Source organism: Prionailurus viverrinus, chromosome B4 (genome assembly GCF_022837055.1).
Source record: "Prionailurus viverrinus isolate Anna chromosome B4, UM_Priviv_1.0, whole genome shotgun sequence".
In the NCBI taxonomy this organism is placed as follows: Eukaryota; Metazoa; Chordata; class Mammalia; order Carnivora; family Felidae; genus Prionailurus; species Prionailurus viverrinus.
Window position 1 is genome coordinate 23883361 of NC_062567.1, and position 6994 is coordinate 23890354.

The 6994-nt window shown below is 43.0% G+C and overlaps 1 long non-coding RNA gene across 1 annotated transcript; it reads right to left on the bottom strand.

Annotated features, from left to right (window-relative positions):
- Positions 1–3191: 3191 nt before the first annotated feature.
- Positions 3192–4523, bottom strand: LOC125169473 (uncharacterized). The gene is made up of 2 exons (XR_007153693.1): positions 4425–4523; positions 3192–3832 (listed from the first exon to the last, which is right to left on the bottom strand). It is a non-coding gene; the product is annotated as an uncharacterized LOC125169473 (long non-coding RNA).
- Between the last annotated feature and the right edge of the window lie 2471 nt (positions 4524–6994).

Sequence of the window (6994 nt, forward strand, 5' to 3'; positions counted from 1 at the left end):
GAGGGGGAGGGGTAGAGAGAGGGGGACAGAGGATCCGAAATGGGCTCTGTGCTGACTGCAGAGAGCCCGATGTGGGCTCGAACTCAGGAAGCACGAAATCAAGACGTGAGCCGAGGTCAGATGCGTAACTGACAGCCAGCCAAGTGTCCTTATTGTATTTTGTTTTTGAAGAGGCAGCCCTGAAATTCAGATGGCAACAATATGAAGATAGGGGGTAAGATGGAAAGTATACAAAACATGCCAGCCTAGTAATAGCACTTGTCCTGTTTGGGAGGAAGACAGAGGCACTGGATAACTTAAGATATCTCTGGGGAAATGTAAAATAAAGTTAAACAAATTTTACCTAAAAACGAAACATTATAAGCTGTAATACTTAAGCAAACGAAGAGGGCAAAAAAGCAGACCCAAAACCACCACCATCAACAATAACAACAACAAAAAACCTTTAACAATTCAACCGATGTCAGGAAAGTTAGAAGAAAAAAAAAGAAAGAAAGAAAGAAAAGAGAAAAAAGAAAAGAAAAGAAAAAACATGGTACGAGAAAAGTCGTAGGAAGTAGCCCCAATGTGTTGATAAATACAAGAAGTGTAAAATAATCATATTTACCTATTAAACTATGCTGCTTTCATTTTTTTAAGGTTATTGATTTACTTAGAGAGAGAGAGAGAGAGAGAAAGTGGGGGAGGTGTAGAGTGAGAGGGAGAGAGAAAATCCCAAGCATGCTCTGCACTATCAGAGCTCGAGGAGGGGCTCAATCCCACAAACCATGAGATCACGACCTGAGCAGAAACCAAGAGTTGGATGCTTAACTGACTGAGCCACCCAGGAGCCCCTAAAATACGCAGCTTTTAAAAGACAGAGTAGGGGTATGGAGCCTGCTTGAGGTTCTCTCTCCCTCTCTCTCTGCTCCTACCCTGTTCATGTGCACTCTCTCTGTCTCAGATAAATAAACATTAAAAAAATAAATTAAAAAATTTAAAAAGTAAAAGAGTAAGCATCAGAAGAAAGTTTAAAAATACAAGAAATTTGGGGAATGCAAGCTGGTGCAGCCGCTCGGGAAAACAGTATGGAGGTTCCTCAAAAAATTAAAAATAGAACTACCCTACGACCCAGCAATTGCACTAGTAGGTATTTATCCAAGGGATACAAGTGTGCTGTTTCGAAGGGACACACGTACCCCCGTGTTTATAGCAGCACTATCGACAATAGCCAATGTATGGAACAAGACCAAATGTCCCTCGATGGATGAATGGATAAAGAAGATGTGGTATATATGTACAATGGAGTATTACTCATCAATCAAAAAGAATGAAATCTTGCCATTTGCAGCTACGTGGATGGAACTGGAGGGTATTATGTTAAGTGAAATTAGTCAGAGAAAGACAAACATCATATGACTTCCCTCATATGAGGACTTTAAGAGACAAAACAGATGCACATAAGGGAAAGGAAACAAAAATAATATAACAACAGGGAGGGGGACAAAACAGAAGAGACTCTTAAATATGGAGAACAAACGGAGGGTTACCGGAGGGGTTGTGGGAGGGGGTGTGGGCTAAATGGGTAAGGAATCTACTAAGGAATCTACTCCTGAAATCATTGTTGCACTATATGCTAACTAATTTGGATGTAAATTTTTTTTAATTAAAAAATAAAATTAAAAAAAAGAAAAGAAAATAATTTTTTTTGATTTATGAATTTCAAGGCTCCCTACTGCTTTAGTCGGTGATTCTGCAAACTTCTCATGAACCATGAAAGCATTTGCTGAATATACAGATTCCTGGGTCCCTACCCAAAAATGTTGATTGAGTGCACCTGGCTGCTCAACCCAATAGTCTGGATGTTTAGCCAGTTAGCCAATGGTTTCTCACGAAGGTGATTGAGTATCCAACTCTATGGCACAAAAACAGACACATAGACCAATGGAATAGAATAGAAACCCCAGAACTAGACCCACAAACGTATGGCCAACTCATCTTTGACAAAGCAGGAAAGAACATCCAATGGAAAAAAGACAGTCTCTTTAACAAATGGTGCTGGGAGAACTGGACAGCAACATGCAGAAGGTTGAAACTAGACCACTTTTTCACACCATTCACAAAAATAAACTCAAAATGGATAAAGGACCTGAATGTGAGACAGGAAACCATCAAAACCCTAGAGGAGAAAGCAGGAAAAGACCTCTCTGACCTCAGCCATAGCAATCTCTTACTCGACACATCCCCAAAGGCAAGGGAATTAAAAGCAAAAGTGAATTACTGGGACCTTATGAAGATAAAAAGCTTCTGCACAGCAAAGGAAACAACCAACAAAACTAAAAGGCAACCAACGGAATGGGAAAAGATATTCGCAAATGACATATCGGACAAAGGGCTAGTATCCAAAATCTATAAAGAGCTCACCAAACTCCACACCCGAAAAACAAATAACCCAGTGAAGAAATGGGCAGAAAACATGAATAGACACTTCTCTAAAGAAGACATCCAGATGGCCAACAGGCACATGAAAAGATGTTCAACGTCGCTCCTTATCAGGGAAATACAAATCAAAACCACACTCAGGTATCACCTCACGCCAGTCAGAGTGGCCAAAATGAACAAATCAGGAGACTATAGATGCTGGAGAGGATGTGGAGAAACGGGAACCCTCTTGCACTGTTGGTGGGAATGCAAACTGGTGCAGCCGCTCTGGAAAGCAGTGTGGAGGTTCCTCAGAAAATTAAAAATAGACCTACCCTATGACCCAACAATAGCACTGCTAGGAATTTATCCAAGGGATACAGGAGTACTGATGCATAGGGCCACTTATACCCCAATGTTCATAGCAGCACTCTCAACAATAGCCAAATTATGGAAAGAGCCTAAATGTCCATCAACTGATGAATGGATAAAGAAATTGTGGTTTATATACACAATGGAATATTACGTGGCAATGAGAAAAAATGAAATATGGCCTTTTGTAGCAACGTGGATGGAACTGGAGAGTGTGATGCTAAGTGAAATAAGCCATACAGAGAAAGACAGATACCATATGGTTTCACTCTTATGTGGATCCTGAGAAACTTAACAGGAACCCATGGGGGAGGGGAAGGAAAAAAAAAAAGAGGTTAGAATGGGAGAGAGCCAAAGCATAAGAGACTGTTAAAAACTGAGAACAAACTGAGGGTTGATGGGGGGTGGGAGGGAGGAGAGGGTGGGTGATGGGTATTGAGGAGGGCACCTTTTGGGATGAGCACTGGGTGTTGTATGGAAACCAATTTGTCAATAAATTTCATAAAAAAAAAAAAGAGTATCCAACTCTAGAACATCAGCTACTTCAGCCTTCAGTCTTGCCATCAAAACCTTGCATCGCATTATCAGCTAATCCTACCTCTCTCAGCATAGCTTTCCTTGATCCCCCAACAAATGATATTTCTCCTTTCACCACCCCTGACACGTCCAGAGCTCATCTCCGCCAGAGTATGAGCTTCTTGCAGACATCAGAAACATCTCCTTCATCGTGCTGAACCCTTATAGCCCTTGGTGCAGCGAGCTGAAAAGTTAGGCTATGTCATTTTCTGGCTTATGATTAAGTCAAAGAAAGTGCAGAAAAAGCAAATGATATGAAACTGGAGATAAAATTGCACCAAAAAGAAGAGGAGGGGGAGAAGAGGAGGAGGAGGAGGAGGAGGAGGAGGAGGACCGAAAGAGGCAGAGACAGACCAGGGGAGTCAGGAGAACGGCACAGCAGAGAAGGAGAACAGAGAGCAGGGAAGCGTGACTTATCTGGTTTATTGCTTCCCAGGCTCCAAGTCTTCGGGGTGAGGTTCAAGGTCCTCCACAGCCATTGTTTCTGCAGCAGCAAAGATGAAAGTCAGACAAAATAATCCAAAAGCGCTGAACTATGCTTGCTAAGTCCTTAGGGGTTTATTAGACTTTACTTTCCTCAGACATTGAGGAAAGTTTTCAGCTGAAGTCCATTAAGCAAATTAAAAAGCAGGAGGAAAAAATAAACATAGATTGATGTAGATAGCAGTTTTATGAGGCAGAGGGAGCAGTTAGTTCTGACAAAGCTCCTGGCCTTACTTATGCTCTTGGATGCCCCAGCCCTGAAAACTCTGAAGATATTGTTCTCTCCAAGACACCCTGCTGGCAGTCATAAAAGAAAGCAAATAGAATGTTTTCCCCACGAAGACAAAGGCTGGTATAAACTACAGTAAAAATATTATCCACATTGTTCCTCGGCACAGTTCCTAACACCAGACCATTTGTCCTTTTGTTTCCGAGCAGGGTATTGAGAAATAAACCCAATATTGTTGTACATGTGTATTTTATGGATTATATACTGCACGTGCTGTGGGACCTGAAAAGCAACCAAACCGCACGGACGTTCATCTCCCCCCAGATAGAAACTTGTCCCTTAGAGAATCGCTTCAAATTCATACCTTCTTGCGATTCTTAACAGGATCTGAAAACCAAGACATTTTATAACGTTCCGGATCTTTAATACCGCAAGTCAAAAAGAGCTTTCGTTGCACACCCACGACCTACGAAGTGCCACGCTCGGACCTGTGACACATGCAAAGAAGCTGAACAAAAGATCTGCGTTCAGATCATCTGCCTCGCACAACTGTGAACTTATTTTAGACCCTTAAAAATAAAGCGACTCTTGGACTTTGTCTCCAAGGCAAGGAATAGTCCCTCGGGGCAATGACTCTCTGTGCTCTATGCATATTTTCCTCAGGGGCAGGGGCAGAGCCAGCATTAGATTTTCCATTTCACATTCTGTGGCCGATTCAGACGCTCAGCTCTTCCTCACCTTGCCCTGAGGTTATGGAAACTGAGCCTGGTGCCAGCCCGACTCTCTCCCAGAGTCACATGGTTCCCCTGGTTTCTGTCCAGGACCCAGGGCTGCCGAAGGTGGAGCCAGTGATGCCTGAATACAAACTTAGTCCTTGGATTTTCTAAGCCAAGTAAATTCAGCGTTTCAAAACACTCTTACATTTAAAAAAAACTCAGGCTTTCCAAATACTGCAAAATTCTGGACTTCCAAATAGCTCCAGCCTTTGCTTCGCGTTGAACATGCATTCGCGACGTCAAAGACATGGTCTGTCTCCAAACAAACAAAGGGGGACTGAAACAAACCTGAGCCCTCAGAGCCTATCAAAAGCGAAAAGCGTTGTTTTGCAAAAATGTCGCAGGATTTTTTAATGGGGAAAAAAAAAATTAAGTTGTACTAAAAGCGTTGTTTTGCAAAAATGTCGCAGGATTTTTTAATGGGAAAAAAAAATTAAGTTGTACTAATTTATTAATAGATGAAAGCACATTTTCATCTTTTATGTGCAATTAGTTACAAAGGAGAGTGTCTTTAAAACATAAGGACCAGATTCTCCCTTGGCCCAAGTAAGTATCTTCAATTAATCTCCTGAAAGAGCCTGTAATAATCCCAAAGCTAGTTGCTGGTCTCTTGACGCCAAAATCCAAATTAAATCTTATTATCCTTTCTAGTAGGACACAGGAAAGGCATACCAATTTAAATCCGCAGAAACCCCAAACCTCATTTTTGCCAATCATGTTAGCATTTTCTCCCTTGAAATCTTTTATAAGAGCTGCCTTAAAGACAAAGTGGGCTGATGTGAGCTTCTCGTTGGCCTATCTTCTCCCACTGTTTATTGGAGATGCTGACAACTGGGGAAATGCATGGATTGTGCAAAAACCAGAAACGGGAAGTTCGAATACTCCACAAACCAGGTTACCGGTCAAAGGGAAAATATTAAAAAAAAAAAAAAAAAAAGAGTTTCCCCAAATCCCCAGATGAAATGAGAAATAATAACCCCCTGGACGTGCCCATGATTTTTAACAACCGTGGAAGGCTTGGTTGAGTTAATATCAAATATTATTACCACATCTGGGTTAGCAAGTGGGATTTGCAACGCAATCTTGGATCCCCAACTTTTCTTTTGCAACCTCATTAGGGACATAAACCCTGCCGCGAGAACGTATCCAGATTTGCGACCAGCATCATCTTCTTGTCAAAACGGTGAGACATGTAAGGCCAAGGGCAAAATCCTGGGGCCCGGTGCATATGGGGAGTAGCTATAAAATGGGGACCTGGCCAAGCGGCAGTGGCTTGGGATCAGACTGATTCCCCACCACTCCCAGAACAGACTGGGGGCCTCGAAAGCCCACCTTTTGAGCACTCAGGGGTTTGGGTGGGGCACCGGAGCTCTGATGACGATCGGGGGAAGGAAATGACTACTTCGAAGAGGGTCAGAATGCCCCAGTCAAGGTCAGCCACTGTGAGCAGAAGTACACTTGCCAATTAGCTCGTGGAAAGGGTAGCAGGCATAGCAGCGAGGGGCTGGTCTTGTTTGGCATTCTGCTGCAGCACTGCTGTGTCCAGAAAGGAAAGCGAGGGCCGCCTGGGGGGCTCAGTTGGGTAAGCCTCCGACTCTTGATTTCTACCTAGGTCATGCTCTCAGGGTTAGTGATCTCAGGGTTAGTGAGTTGGAGCCCCACTTTGGACTCTGCCTGGATGGCACGGAGCCTGCTTGGGATTCTGTGTCCCTCACCCCCTCCCCCACCCCTCCCCTGGGTGTGCTCGCTCTCTCTCTCGCTCGCTCTCTCTCTCTCTCTCGCTCTCAAACATAAATAAATAAACATTTTAAGAAAGAAGAAAGTGAACACTGCCGTCATATTTCACAGTGAGATGGGTTGGTTTGTGGAGAGTTGGGTCCCTGGGCTTAATGGTACTCCGCTGAGTTTCCATTGATAGGTCTTATTATTAAGCTCTAAGTGCCAGGCACTTGGAGACTCTTTCTTATGCCAAGTCACTTCTTCACAAATATTCATTCAACAAGCACTTAGCGCCCGCTTACTTGGAGCCCAGCTTCTGTGTTGCATGTTAAAATGCCACAGGGTAACTTCGGGACTCAGCCTTTTTTCTTCTTCTTTAAAAAAAAACAAAAACAAAACAAAACCGAAGTGCAATTGACATCCAACATTATATTAGTTT